This window comes from Oryctolagus cuniculus, chromosome 3 (assembly GCF_964237555.1).
Source record: "Oryctolagus cuniculus chromosome 3, mOryCun1.1, whole genome shotgun sequence".
In the NCBI taxonomy this organism is placed as follows: Eukaryota; Metazoa; Chordata; class Mammalia; order Lagomorpha; family Leporidae; genus Oryctolagus; species Oryctolagus cuniculus.
Genome location: NC_091434.1, coordinates 179,011,381 through 179,027,475, shown reverse-complemented (window position 1 = coordinate 179,027,475; position 16,095 = coordinate 179,011,381). Strand labels below are relative to the sequence as shown.

The window sequence follows — 16,095 nt, the reverse complement described above, 5'->3', positions numbered from 1 at the left end:
GAAAAGACTGCTTATAGTGCTAGCAGATCTTCCATATTTCTTAAGACTTTTTTTTCCCTCCTGTATAACAGAAGGAAGACCTCGAATTCAATAACAGGCAACAACAAATAATTATTACATTCTTTTCTCTTAATTTTCATAGATATTTGTTATGGCTGGTATGATGACATTCCATTTTTATTGTCATTTTAAAATTTATTTTTAAACAAATCAATAGTTGATCTTAGAACATAAGTAAATTATTATTTAGATAATATGTGAACAATGTAAATCTTGTGAAGGTGGTACAAAGTTGGACACAGGTTGCAATATGCTAAGTAAATCAAACAAAACCTGTCATTTCTCCAACTTGAATTTTTGTTTCTTCCTTTCTCACGTTTCCCCCCTGCTACTGCCATGGATTTTGATGTTGGTAATAATAGCTCCTTCAAGTTCTCTCAGTGCATGGAATGCAATTTTGTTGCAGGTGCTATCACTGTGATTTCTAATTTTCATAGATATATCCAGTACCTTAGCATCAGCTCATATTGAACACTGAAAAGCATTAAACGAACAGGGAGTTAGCCAAAGTCTTCAGGCAGTATAACAGGATTTCTCTCTCTCTTTTTTTTTTTTTTTTTTTTTTTAAGATTTACTTATTTATTTGAAAGTCAGAGTTACAGAGAGAGACGGAGAGGGAGAGGGAGAGGGAGAAAGAGAGAGAGAGAGAGATTGAGAGAGAGAGGTCTTCTATCAGCTGGTTCACTCGCTGGATGGCCGCAAGGGCCGGAGAGAGAGAGAGAGAGAGAGAGAGAGAGAGAGAGAGAGAGAGAGAGAGAGAGATTGAGAGAGAGAGGTCTTCTATCAGCTGGTTCACTCGCTGGATGGCCACAAGGACCGGAGCTGCACTGAACTGAAGTCAGGAGCTTCTTCCAGGTCTCCCACATGGGTGCAGGGGCCCAATGACTAGAGCCATCTTCTGCTTTCCCAGGCTATAGCAGAGAGCTGGATTGGAAGCGGAACAGCTGGGACTCAAACTGGCGCCTATATGGGATGCCCGCACAGTAGGTGGTGGCTTTACCCACTATGCCACAGCACTGGCCCCAACAAGGTGTCCACTTTAAGCATCTTCCTACAATGGTACAAAAAGGCTGGGGGCACAACAAACTAAAGTCCGTGCCAAGAATCAACTGACAAAGTAATTTAACAAAATTAGAAATAATTATATAGATAGGTGAAAATAGAGGGCCAGCGCTGCGTATAGCAAGTAAACTGCCACCTGCAGTCTGGTATCCCATGTGGGCACCAGTTTGAGTCTCCACTTCTCCACTTCTGTTCCAGCTCCATGCTAACGTGCCTGGAAAAGCAGTGGAGGATGGTGTAAGTCCTTGGCCCCAGAAGCCACATGAGAGCCTGGGAAGAAGCTCTTGGCTTCTGGCTTCGGATTGGCTCAGTTCTGGCAGTTGTAGCCATCTGAGGAGTGAACCAGTGGATGTAAGATTTCTTTCTCTCTGCCCCTGCCTCTCTATAACTTACTTCAAATAAATAAATAAATACTTTTTTAAAAAGGTGAAATTGGATGTGGGGTATATATGTATATTCCCTTATGTATAATTTCTATATTTGAAACATATAATACTTGAATTGCATATAGCATCTAAAAGACAGTAAATGATACATGATTTGTTTTAGAAGTGTAAATTTATAGATACTACTAAATTACACTGAAAGAAATCCACAATTTCTATGGAGGAAATTTTCCCCAAATTTAACCCATCCAGCAAGGTGCGATGTCATGGAACTATATGAAAAATGTTGGAATTGTCTCAAATATTTTCAGTGGACCTAACAACCTTCTGAAACATCAGACCCATATCCCTTTGCCAGGTTTAAGGCATATTTTGTAAGGCTGTCCTGCAGGCAAACACTCTTTTTGTTTGGCTATAAATACACATAGTTTGACCTCATTTTTGAAAGAGAAACTAAGTACAATACCTTAAACTGGCAAGAACTTAGACAATATTAGTACCCTGGCTTCTGGTATCCACAGCTACCCTGCTAATTTTAGACTATCAACCCATTTGCTAGACATGTAACCTGCCTTATCTCTTAAGCTACTTTTAAGATCTTCCCTTTGACTTTGATGTCTCAAATTTCACTATCATATTTCTTATTTGGAATTAATTGTTGCTTCCTAAATCTGAGGATCTATGTCTTCAGTTCTGGAAAATTCTTACACATTTGAATTCAATCATTTCCTATCACACATTCTCTCTAGCTATCTATCTTTGGGTATTCGATTTAAATATATTTTTAGACAATCTCATTCTGCCCCTCCTATTTCTCAAAGTATTATTGTTTTTCTTCTCTTCTCTCTGTATATATGGGTAATTTCTCCAAATCTTTCTATCAACTTATAAAGTCTCTCTTCAGGTATGTCTAGTCTCCTGTTTAAAACACCTAAGTTGGGAATTCCAAGATGGCTAAATAGGGAAAAGACATGATGATTCTGACTAGGGAAAGATGGCAGAAAAAAGCAGAGAAAGTTCCTGTTACCGGTGAAGGGCAGGGTTCTTGTCTTCGCGCAAGAAAGAATTCAGGTGTGAGACAGAGAGTAGTGGAAAGTAAAACAGCAAGGTTTATTAGGGAAGGGACATCCGTAAGAACGGATGGGCACCTCTCCAGACAGAACCTGAGAGAGAGTGCCCAGTCACTCAAACTGGGGGAGGGCGAGGTTACATGGTTGAGTGGAGAGAGTACACCTAGGCAGGCCAGGCGGGCGGCTCAGCAGAGAGGCAGAGGGCCAAGTGCTCAGCCTGGATGAGGCAGGGGGTGGGGGGTGGGGGGTTAAGGGGATGGGCCTTGCCTTGCTGCCTCTGGTCTTCCTAGAACAAAGGACTTTTTGGATGTAAATAGGAAAAATTCCTATTTGAGTTTTCCCCCTGAAGTTATCAGACAGGAGGAAGCCTGGCTGGTTAGAGGAAGGATGGGCGGGACCTCCTGGAAGATTGGTAGGATGTGTGAGGGCTGCACCTGGAAGGTTAGCAGGCAGAAGGGGCGGGGACCCCCACCTGGCAGGTTATGGGGTAGAAGGGGGCAGGGCAAGATGCAAATACTGGGCTGCCCCTGGAAGGTTATTGGGATGACTTTGAGATGCATGTGCTGGACCTAAATGTCTCCTTAGGCCTTTGTCACACACACATAAGCTCATATCTGACTTCCTACCTAACATTCCCAGGGGAGAGTTGGAGAGGAGTGTGCATCGGAAATTTTGCAGCAGGAAGAACACCGTGGAGGAGAATGGAAAGTGTGCACCCACAGCATTTGACAGTGAGGTGAGAGCAGACGGTGGCACCTGCCCAAATAGTGAGAAATTCACATTTTTATCTGCCTTAGAGTCTGGCTGGGAGTGTTGACAGGGACCTGGTACCCACTTAAGATGGTGAGGTACCCCCCATCCTCTCAACCTATCACAGGCTCTGCCAAGAAGAGCACCCAAAGGCAGGTGGCTCTGGAATTGACTGCTCTCTTCATGGATGGGGCAGGCTTGCAGGACAGAGAGGAGATCCTCTGCAACCCGTTACTGTGGGAGCCTTTGGCACTGTGACTGCACGTTAGGGCCTGGGGTGCAGCTGGGTCTTGGGCACAGCACCCTGACTTCTTGGGGTGGGTCATGCTGAGCGTTCCACGCAAACACTGAAGACAGCACAGGTCCCTAGTGCAGATCATGCAATAGCATGGGTAGGGACTGTGTCCACTGTGGGCTAACCCTGGGCACTGGTCACCTTGGAAGAGAGGTGGTGAGGTTGATGTGTTCACACCCTCCCCTCTGCTGCTAAGAGAGGAGATCTACAGCACCCAGCTTGAGTGTCACACTGAACACTCGCGGAACCCTGGAGCACTGACCAGAACTCCCTGGCCACACCCATGCCTCTGGGTATTCAATGAAAGAACAGAGTCTCCTAGAAGCCACAGAAGCATAGTCCAAACATACAAAGAGACACAAATTGGAAAGGAGGAACTCAAATTAGCCCTGTTTGCAGGTGACATGATTCTGTATACATGGGAACCAAAAGATTCCATTAAGAGATAACTAGAACTCCTAAGACAGTTTGCTAAAGTTACAGGATATAAAACCAACAAACCAAAATCAATAGCCTTTCTATACACATACAATACCATCACTGAGAAAGAACTTGTAAGATCAGCCTCATTCAAAATTGCCAAAAGTAAATTAATTCCTTGGAATAAATTTAACCAAAGAAGTGAAAGATCTCTGCAATGAAAATTACAAAACATTAAAGAAATAGAAGAAGACACAAAAAATGGAAAAATCTTCCATGTCCATGAACTGGATTTAATATCATCAAAATGACTATACTACTAAAGCAATTTACAGGTTCAATAAATCAATCAAAATACCAACATCATTCTTCTCAGATCTAGGACAAACAATGCAAAAATTCATATGGAAACACAACAGACTCCAAATAGCTAAAGCAATCTTTAACAGCAAAAACAAAGCCAGAGGCATCACAATATCAAACTTCAAGACATAATACAGGACAGTTATAATCAAAAAAGCCTGGTACTGGCACAGAAATAGACATGTAGACTAACAGAACATGATAGAAACCCCAGAAATCAATACAAGCATCTACAACCAATTAATGATTGAAAAGGGAGATAAAAACAATGCATGGAAAATGGACAGGGTCTTCCACAAATGGTTCAGGGAAAATTGGATTTCCATGAGCAGAAGCATGAAATGCCTTCCTTACACAAAATCAGCTCAAAATAGATCAAGGATCTAAATCTACAACCTGACATCACTGATAACATAAAATTCCCAGAGAACATTGAAGAAACTCTGTAAGACATTGGCATAGGCAAAGAATTCTTGGAAAAGTCTCCAGAAGCACAGACAATAATAGCTAAAATTGACTAATGGGATTACATCAATCTGACAAGCTTATGCACTACAAAGAAAACACTAAACAAAGTCAAGAAGCAACTGACAGAATGGGAGAAAATATTTGCAAAATTTGCAAGCAATAAAGGATTAATATCCAGAATCTGTAAAGAGCTCAAGAAACTCAATAGCAACAAATAAACAATCCAGTTAAGAAATGGGCAAAGGACTTGAACAGGCATTTTTCTAAAGAGGAAATTCAAATGCTAACAGAAACATGCAAAATGCACAGGATCACAAGCCATCAAGGAAATGCAAATCAAAACCACAATGATGTTTCACCTCACCTGATTAGAATGGTTCTCATACAGAAATCTACAAATAATAAATGCTGTCAAGGATGTGCATGAAAAGGTACCCTAATCCACTGTTGGTGGGAATGAAAACTGGTGCAGCCACTGTGGAATACATATGGAGATACCTATGAAATCTGAATATAGACCTATCATATGACCCAGCCATCCCACTCCTGGGAAATTACTCAAGCAAAATGAAATCATCATATGAAACAGTTATTTGTACTCCCATGTTTATCGTAGCTCAACTCACAATATCTAAGATATTGAATCAACCCAGATGCCCATTAACCAATGACTAGATTAAAAAACTAAGGTACATATACACTATGGAATATTACTCTGCCAATAAAAATCATGAAATCCTGTCTTTTATAATAAAATGGATGCAATTGGGGACCATTAAATTTGGTGAAATATGCTAGTCTCCAAAAGATAGATATGTTTTTTGCTGATCTGGGGTAACTAATAGAGTATGTAAAATATAATGTATTGGAGTGAAATGGACATTTTGAGATTCAATTATTGTTTACAGCCCTTTTCTCTTTGGTTGAGAAACCCTTTTTTTCTTCATACTATTTGTTGAACTCCTTACTTAGTGTAGGGTTAACCTAACAAATATTAAGTAAACTGAAAGTAGGTCTTTGTAAAAATTAAGTTTGGGAATAGTAGAGAGAGAAGAAAGAAGGGTTGGAGTGTGGGTAGGAGGGAAAGTAGGGTAAAAGTATTACTATGATCCTAAATCCATATATATGAAATACATGAAATCTGTATAAAGAAGAATTTTTAAAAATTAAAAATGAAAAAAATTTAAAGAGGTTTAATAAAAGATCAGAAATCAGACTGTAGAGTTCTGCCTATTTAAAAAAATAAGTTTACAGTCATTCTGATAATTAATTTTTTAAATTTTTTTATTTATTTGAAAGACATACAGAGAGAGCTCCCATCTGCTGATTCACTCCCAAAATGCTGAAAAAAGACAGGGGTTTGGGTGTCTGAAGCCAGGAAATGGAAACTCAATCCTCATGTTACAAGTGGGTGGCAAGAACCCAATCACTTGAGCAATCACAGCTGCCTCACAGGGTCTGAACCAGGAGGAAGATGAAGTCAGGACCTGAAGCCAAGGATCACAACGAGGCTCTGATATAGAACAAAACCAGCATCACCTTCACCATGGGACCAAATGCCCACCACACTGATCTTTTTTCAGTCTGAGAGCCCATTGTTCATGTTTTGAATTCTATTTTATATCTCCTTCTGCTTTTTAGTATCCTTTCCATAATGGCTTCAGATCAAACTCTATTTTCCTGGGGTATACGGATGGTATGGGTGCAGGGATATTAGAAATTTAATGGGATATTAAGGGGATTTCTTCATACTTAATAGACCAAAGATTTGACTCCTGCCCAACACTGCTGTTAATACCAAAGCCACTAAGTCACAAAGAGAAGCAAATGGCTTAGGACTGACAATTTCAGAAGGAGCATTTTTTGAGCTGCTTCTTCATTTTATAGCACTTATAAAATCACCATAACTTCTTGCAAATTTAACTATACATTTAGAGTGTTTATAAAATTTACCTCAAAATTTTGTGTTGTTTAATAGCAGGTGATATATTGTAAAGGATATCTAACTGACTTTGGGAGAAATAGAAGTCCCAATGTATTTTTAAATAATTTCATAATATGTGAAACTATTTTCTTGATTTTATATTATCAGAAATAAAAACCAACTAAAAAAAGAATTATCCCCTTTTGCTTCAACTTCCTCATCTGTAAACAAAGATAATATCATCCATAAAATTAGGTTATTAAGCAAGTAACGATTTAATAATCACAGATAGTGCTCATTACAATACTGGACTTAGTATGGCAGGTGCCGCAGCTCACTAGGCTAATCTTCCGCCTGCGGCGCCGGCACCCCAGGTTCCAGTCCCGGTTGGGGCACCAGATTCTGTCCTGGTTGCTCCTCTTCCAGTCCAGCTCTCTGCTGTGACACAGGAAGGCAGTGGAGGATGGCCTAAGTACTTAGGCCCTGCACCTGCATGGGAGACCAGGAGGAAGCACCTGGCTCCTGGCTTCAGATCGGCACTGCACGCCAGCCATTGCGGCCACTTGGGGGGCGAACCAATGGAAAAAGGAAGACCTTTCTGTCTGTCTCTCTCTCTCACTGTCTAATTCTCCCTGTGCAAAAAAAAAAAATACTGGACTTAGTAAGCATTCAAGAAACATTAGTCTTCTTCCTGAATTTTTACTAGAGGAAAATAATAGACTGTGTTCCTAGAAAAGAAAAGCTTAAGCTACTTAGAATGTAACAACAAAAAGGTTTCTTTTTATATAGATATCTAAGAGGAACATCTCATTTTACCAATTACTCACAACATACCTCTCAATATAAGGAGTGGCACCCAAATGCAAATTATGCAAAAAAAAACTCAACTTGCAAAAGAACACACAATATAGTGTACATTTCTTAAACATCAAGGTTATTAACAGCTAATGCAGAAAAATCTCATATATAAAATACTGCATAAAAGAACTGATTAAAGAGATTGAAGACCAATTAAAAGAAGCAGATGGTAAATTATCAGTCATTATCCTCAGAGTATATAAAACAATTCACTATAAACAAGACTAACAAGTACAAGGAATCTTCTGATGTAAAAACCATTCCCTGAAGGAATATGAAAATGTAAGAAGTAGTTTTGACCAGCTAAGTTTTATCCATTAGAATAACTCGTCAAATTTCCATAATGTATTCTTTAGCAGAGAGTAACTGAATACAGAAATTATATCTATTATGTGCTAGTGCCTAAATAAAATAGAAGGATCAATAGCATACAGTTCCAAGTCTTCAGGCTCACAATCTAGTGGAAACAATGGAAACAGAAGCAAGTATTCACATATGTAACACACTGTGGACTGTAATAAGCACTACAGAAAAGCACCAAATTGCAATAGAAAGACAATTAACAAGAAAAAAAATTTCAACACAGTAAAGCTGCATATTAATAAATCCATTTCAGCTCTTCCTTTTACAATAAAAGAAACCTGTTCTAATTTCTATTTTTTCTAACAAAACTTTAATAGATATTTTTAGAATAGTTTATGAAAAGAGAAACATCTAGACCAAAGGAAGTAATTTTGTCTACGTTGAATCCTGTTTTAAATGGCAAAGGGAGATAAAACAACCACGATTTATATTCTCTTATCACAAATACTTGGGAGTAGAGGTTCAACGTATCTGAAGTGAAAAATAAGTTCTAGTCTGCCCTTAAGACTACACTGTAGTCAATAAAACATAAAAATATATATTCTACTTCTTTTAAGTCTTGTAAATAAAAATATTTTTCTCCATTTCAAATATTTCCCATATACATAAATAAAACTGCATATGGGCACCGGGTTCCAGTTCCCATTGCTCCTCTTCCAGTCCAGCTCTCTGCTGTGGCCCGGGAAGGCAGTGAAGGATGGCCCAAGTGATTGGGCGCCTGCACCCACATTGGAGACCAGGAAGAAGTACCTGGCTCCTGGCTTCAGATCGGTGTAGCTCCAGTCATGGCAGCCATTTGGGGGGTGAACCAACGGAAGGAAGACCTTTCTCTGTGTCTCTCTCTCTCACTGTCTAACTCTGTTAAATTAAAAAAAAAAAAAAGACTGCATTTGTAAAATAAAATCTTTGAAATAAATAATAACATGCAATAATATGTAAGATACGTAATATATACATATAATATACTGTATATTATACATATATGTATATAATGAACATATATACATATAATATGTATATCGTATAATAATATGTAATAATAATAATATGTAGCAATTTGAAACATGTAGAAGGGAACACATATCATTATTAAACTGATAAACTAAAGGAACCAGAAGTTGAGGACATTCATTTTTTTATTATAATTTTTTTTATTTTTTATTTTTTGACAGGCAGAGTTAGACAGTGAGGGAGAGAGAGACAGAGAGAAAGATCTTCCTTTTTCCGTTGGTTCATCCCCCAAGTGGCTGCTACGGACGGCGCGTTGCGGCCCGTGCGCTGCGCCAATCCAAAGCCAGGAGCCAGGTGCTTCCTCCTGGTCTCCCATGTGGGTGCAGGGCCCAAAGACCTGGGCCATCCTCCACTGCACTCCCGGGCCACAGCAGAGAGCTGGCCTGGAAGAGGAGCAACCAGGACAGAATCTGGCTCCCCAACCGGGACTGGAACCTGGGTGCCGGCGCCGCAGGCGGAGGATTAGCCTAGTAAGCTATGGCGCCGGCCTAGGACATTCTAAAATAAGATATTTTTGATAAATCTGTCTCAAAAACATATTCATTTCATCATCATTTAAAGCATCCCAACCTTAATGAATACACATTACTGTATCAGTTATATTTTTTTTTAAAGACTTGGTTATTTATTTGAAAGACAGAGTTACAGAGAGAGACAGGGAGAGACACAGAGAGTTCTTCCACCTGCTTGCTCACTCCCCAAATGGCTGCAGTGGCCAGAGCTGGGCTGATCCAAAGCCAGGAGTCAGGAGCCTCTTCCAGGTCTCACACGTTGGTGCAGTGGCCTATTCCTTCAAGGAATGATCCATTATTTGCTATGCATAAGGCTGATAAACACCTGAAGACTAAAATATGTTTAAAATCTCTACAGAAACTGTATATTTTATCAGTACCAGTAATTATGCTAAATATACCTTAAATTAATTTTAATATACCATCATATACCAGTAATTATGCTAAATATACCTTAAATTAATTTTTTAAGAACCTGGCATAATGAAGGTTAATGATATTGACAAATAAAGAGTTCTACTCACAATTATAGATGAGTTGGCTATTTCAAAAATTTCTTTTGGGGCCAGTGCTATGACACAGTGGGTAAAGAAACCATCTGTAGCTCTGCATCCCATATTGGCACCAATTCATGTCCCTGCTGTTCCACTTCCAATCTAGCTCTCTAGTAACGTGCCTGAGAAGGCAGTCGAAGATGGCCCAAGTACTTGGGCCCTGTACTCTGGGGAGACACAGAGGAAGTTCCTAGTTCTGGCTTCAGGTTGGCCCAGCTCCATCAACTGCAGCCATTTGGGGAGTGAGCCAGAGGATAGAAGATCTACCTGACTCTTTCTCTCTGTGTAACTCTACCTTTCAAATAAATAAATAAATGTTAAAAATAAAATCAAATAAACTAGAATGCTATAAAATTCTTTTTTATAAATCTAAATAGAAATAATTTGACTTCCTGCAATGTAAACTATTAAATTAGTACCAAGTATTAAGGTAGAAGAAAGAAAATTTAACCAAAGAAATATTTTAGTTAGTTAACTAAAAGAAAACCAGACATAGAAGATTTTGATTTTGATTCCAGTGTTTGAACAGCCAGTTATTAGTCCTATGATTTTGAATGAATCTCAAGGATTCTGATTCTAATGCAAAATCAAGATAACTGTGTCTATTTTATAAAAGTCACAAAAAAATGTCATGAACTAGAGAGAGGCAACATAGATAAAACTAGAAGTTGCATGAAGAAACATTTACATGATGATAAGACTATAATTTTGAGGGACATTTTGGTAGATGTATAAATATAATATGTGCACATTCTTTGATCCAGAAAGTCTATGTTGTATATATAAATACTTGCTAAATTTACAAGTACAAGGATATCCACTGTGACATTGTATGAAATCATAAAAAAAGTGACAAATTTATATGGCCATCAGCTGATATTGGTAATCTACAGCATGACCTTATTATGTTATCACCAAAAAATGGAGCTATATTTTTATTTTAAAAGTTTTAGTAACCTTTGGTCAAATCAGAAAATGTATGTGGGTATACAAAAACTAAGAACCAGGTCAAGGTGTTTACATCATGATTGTGGATCAAGTAATCAGTGGCCAGTATGGGTACTGGTCTCACACTCCTAGGGAAACTCAGGACAGCAAGCAGTGGGTAAAAGCTAGAGCCCCCAGAATAGAATCTATGACTTCCAGGGTAATACAAATATCACTGGGTTGCACAGAACATTGAAAGCGATTCCTGGAAAATGACTAGAACTTGTTTCTGTTATCAAAGCTACCTGAATCATACCTTCCTTGAAGCTAAGCAACCTTGGTGATGGATGAAGTCAGTCACGTCTTGTTGGTAGGTTAATCCACACTCAAAACTACCCTTGGATTCCATGCAAGAAACTCTTTACTGGTGATTATTTATGAGGAATGAGGATTGGATCAAAGAAAACACATTTTATCACTCTTAACATTTAAACACTAAGCTGTTAAGTCATTTTTACAAGACATAGCCAAAAAAAGTGTGAACAACCTACAGAGTGAAGAGATAATGTACAGAATGAAGGAAAATATTTCCAAACTATATACCTGATAAGGAGTTAATAATCAGAATTTTTAAGGAACACAACTCTGTAGTAAAAGAAAAAAAGAACATAAAATAATAAATTGAGAAATGAGCAATAGATCTAAACAGACATTTTTCAAAGTAGACATACAAATGGGCAACAGTTACATGAAAAAAGGCCCAACAACACTATTCAAGGGAAATGCAGATAAAAATCACCATGAGGTATCATCTCACTTCAATTAGAATGGTTATTATCAAAGAGAAAAGATAACAAGTACTGCGCAGGACAAGGAGAATCCATTGCACACAGCTGGAAGAAATTTAAGTTGGTACAGACATTGTGGAAAACACTATGGATGTTCCTCAGAAAACTAACTATGGAATACCATATGATCCCACAATCCCTCTACTCTGTATCCAAGGGATTTCAAGAAGTCAAAGTGAAAGTGGAATCAAATGATAATACACATTTTAGATCAACTTTCTGAAGACCCATCACATGTCCAAAAATGAAATCATTCTATTGAAAAGACCTCTGCAATCCTGTGTCTATTCAGTACTATTCACAATCTCAAGGAAATGGAAATAATCTGTGTCCTTCAACAGATGAATGACAAAAATGTGATATGTACTGCATAATAATTCGGCCACAAAAAACTGTAAAATTCTGTCATTTTTGACATGGATGGAATTAGATGTTATTATGTGAAGCACACCAGACACAGAAATATAAGTACAGCATAACCTTAGCATATATAGAATCTAAAAACTGTTGATCTCAGGGCCTGCACTTAACCAGTGTAGCTGGTTAAGCCCCTGCCTGCAACTCGGGCATCCCATAAGGTGTAGGTTCGGGTCCTGGCTGCTCTACTCCCCAACCAGCTCCCTGCTAGTGCACCTGGGAAAGCAGCAGAGGGTGGCCCAATGGTTGGGCCCCTGCATGCATGTGGGAGACCTGGAGGAAGCTCCTGGCTTCAGTCAGCGAAGCCCTGGCCTGGGGCCATTTGGGGAGTGAGCGAGTAGATGGAAGATCTCTCTCTCTCTGCCTCTGCCTCTGCCTCTTCCTCTCTGTAACTCTGCCTTTTGAATAAAATAAATCTGTAAAAATATAAAATATAAAAATATTTAAAACATATAAAATATATAAAAATTAAAAAGTTGATCTCATGGATGCTGAGAGTATAATAGTGATTACTGGAGGCTGGAGGGGGGGGGAGGGAAGGTTGGAGAATGGCTGATCAATCTACCAAGTTATAGTTAAATAGAAGAAAGAAGTCTGGTGTTCAATAGCATGTAGGGTGACTACAGAAAACAGTAGTGAACAGTATATATATACATATTTTTAAAAAGCTAGAAGAGTTGTGAATGTTTTTACAAAAATGAAATGACAAATGCTTCATTTGACAGCTATGTTTTTCCTGATTTTAACATTATACAACGTGTACATTTATTAAAACCTCATGTTACCTCAAAACAAATTGTATATATTAGTAAAAAATAAAAAGATAAAAAAATTAAAAATGTCTCATAAGAGGTATGAATTATAATGTAATCTTATTTTTAAAAGATTTATTTGAGGCCAGCACTGTGGAATAGCTAGTAAAGCACTGGCATCCCATATGGGTGCTGGTTCAAGTTCTGGCTGCTCTGCTTCTGATCCAGCTCCCTGCTAATGCATCCGGGAAAGTAACCGAAGATGACCCAAGTCCCTGGTCCCAGGCACACATGTGGGAGACCTGGATGAAGCTTCTGGCCAGTGGCTTTGGCCTTGCCCAGCCCTGGCCGTTGCAGCCATTTGGGGAGTGAACCAGCAGATGGAAGACTTCTCTCCGTCTCTCTCTGTCTCCAATTCTCTGTAAGTCTGAATTTCAAATAAATACATAAACATTTAACAAAAAGGTTTATTGATGTTTTTATTTATTTGGAAAGTAGAACATGATGGAGAGAGACTCTATCATCTGATTCACTCCCAAATGCCTCTAACAGAAGGGGCTGAGCCTGGAGGCAGGAACTTCACCCAGTTCTGCCATGTGAGCATTAACAGGAAGCCACATCAGAGGTAAATTAGTTGGGACTGGAACCAGGACTCTGATATGGAGTGCTGGCTCCCCAAGTGTCAGTTAACCCCACTGTGCCACAATGCCAGCAGATAAATTATAATTTTTAAACCAACAGTAGTCCTAAAAGGAAGACTAGACATATAGAGTTAGGGAGCAATAATCACATAGATCCTTCTCCATTCTTAGGAGAAGGAATGAAATATTTTGTCAGGCTGGAGTCGAAGATGCCTATAGCTAATTTAAGGGAAAGAAAAGGTGAAAAATCTCACCAATGTCCGAGCCCAAGAAGAGCTAAATAACTTGAAATATCAAAATTTTATTTATTCCTAACATACAACTTTCTCTTCTAGTACACCCAAAATTCAATTAGTCTTTATATACCTGACACCATTCTGATCTGTAAAAATTCATGGTTTGAGCTAGAATTCTCTCCCTTGCCTGAGAAACAGTAAGCCTCTTAATACCCAAATCCTTCTCTTCAGCCAACTCTATCACCCGTATGACTTAGCCTCGCTCTGAGAAAAGCCCCGTATCCCTTCTGGATAAGCATCCCAAACAACCTACTAGCAATGACACATAAAAAAGGAAGTGCTAATCGCTTGTGAAATACCAGAATACATATTCAACCACACAAAAATCAGCAGAAGGTTCACTATCACATACTACAGAAGTGACTTTTTGTTTTATTTTTTGAAACCTGAAAGATCGAATTATATGTATTTGCTGTGTATAAATCGATGCTTTAAAGTATATACACACTATGGAAGGACTAATTTAGGTAAATAACATGCATCATCTCACGCAGTTATCATTTTTGTGCTAATAAGACTTTTTTTTTAGTCCTGCCGTGGCGGTGGTGACTGTGGGTGAGGAGGTCGAGGCTCAGGGTCAGGGCTGGGCCTGGCAAGGCAGAGGATGCTGGGGTAGGGGAGGCGAGGGAGGGTTTGTGAACCCTGCCGGCCAATGCCCACGCTCCCACAGGGGTGGCAGGAGAGGGGTGGCTGTCTTGGTCTCTCTGACACAGCGACCCACAACCACCTCTAGGCCAAGGCCCCGCTGCTCTGGGAATGGCAATGAGGTGCCAAACAGCACCCCTAGTAAGACTTAATATGTACCCTCGTAGCATGTTTGAAGGGCACAATGTATCATCACTGGATATAGTCAACATGCTGTACAATAGATCTCCTGAACTTATTTAGTATCTTTTTTTTTTTTATTTTAAATGAGATCTGGGGGGAAGGAAGAGAGAAAGGAGAATTAAGAGTTTCCCCCAAATGCTGGTTCATTCTCCCAATGCTACCATGGTCAGGGAGGCCAGACTGAAGCTGGAGCCAGGAACACAGTCCAGTCTCCCTCATGTTTGGCAGTAACTCTCTTACCTAAGATATTACCAGCTGCCTTCCAGGGTCTGCACTAGCAGAAAGTTGGAAGTAGGAGCAAGACCTGGCAAGAAAACCAGGCGCTCTGGTGAGAGACACGGGATCTTAACTGTTAGGTAAATATCCACCCTTATCTTTAAATTTCACTGTGGTAAGAACACATCAGATCTATCCTTTTAGTGGACTGTGTGTCTGTACTCTGAAACACAGGCACAGTGTGGACTGTGCATCTGTACTGTCAGCCATAGGCACAGTGTGGACTGTACATCTGTACTGTGAACCATAGGCACGGTGTGGACTATGCATCTGTACTGTCGGCCATAGGCACGGTGTGGACTGTGCATCATTACTGTCAGCCATAGGCATGGTGTGGACTGTGCATCTGTAGCGTCAGCCAAAGGCACAGTGTGGACTGTGCGTCTGTTCTGTCTGCCATAGGCACGGTGTGGACTGTGTGTCTGTACTGGCAGCCATAAGCACAGTGTCAACTATGCATCTGTACTGTGACCCATAGGCACAGTGTGGACTGTGCACCTGTACTGTCAGCCATAGGCACGGTGTGGACTGTGTGGCTGTACTGTCAGCCATAGGTACAGTGTGGACTGTGTATCTGTACTGTCAGCCATAGGCACGGTGTGGACTGTGCATCATTACTGTCAGCCATAGGCATGGTGTGGACTGTGCATCTGTAGCGTCAGCCAAAGGCACAGTGTGCACCTGTACTGTCAGCCATAGGCACGGTGTGGACTGTGTATCTGTACTGTCAGCCATAGGCACAGTGTGGACTGTGTGTCTGTACTGGCAGCCATAGGCACGGTGTGGACTGTGTATCTATACTGTCAGCCATAGGCATGGAGTAAACTGTGCATATGTACTGTCTGTCAGCCATCTGTCAGCCATAGCATGGTGTGGACTGTGCACCTGTACTGTCAGCCATAGACACGGTGTGGACTGTGTGGCTGTACTGTCAGCCATAGGTACAGTGTGGACTGCGTATCTGTACTGTCAGCCATAGGCACGGTGTGGACTGTGTATCTGTACTGTCAGCCA

The 16,095-nt window shown here is 39.9% G+C and overlaps 1 protein-coding gene across 6 annotated transcripts in view; it reads right to left on the bottom strand.

The window, feature by feature from the left end:
• The window catches only part of TPK1 (thiamin pyrophosphokinase 1), a 465,159-nt gene that overhangs the window by 297,062 nt on the left and 152,002 nt on the right, over positions 1-16,095 (bottom strand). The gene's annotated exons all lie outside the window — the stretch shown is intronic.